We start from the raw sequence: 234 nt of genomic DNA on the forward strand, positions 1-234 counted from the left end.
CGAACCGCGGGCGACCCTCCGCCAAAGCAAGAACCCGAGACAGACGGAAATGAAGCCTCGATCTCCTTCTGCGCCGCCCTCCGACTCCCCAAGGTCCCGGACGCGTCGCCGAGGGATAAAGGGAGGGTCGGGCCGTAAGCTGCGTCAGTCTAAGGGAAGTTCGGTCGAGGCGAGTCACTCCCGCCCTCCGCGGCCCGGGACCGCGCGCCAATTGGTAATCATTCTCTCTTTGCG

The sequence above is a fragment of the Penaeus monodon genome, chromosome 19 (genome assembly GCF_015228065.2).
Source record: "Penaeus monodon isolate SGIC_2016 chromosome 19, NSTDA_Pmon_1, whole genome shotgun sequence".
Classification (NCBI taxonomy): domain Eukaryota; kingdom Metazoa; phylum Arthropoda; class Malacostraca; order Decapoda; family Penaeidae; genus Penaeus; species Penaeus monodon.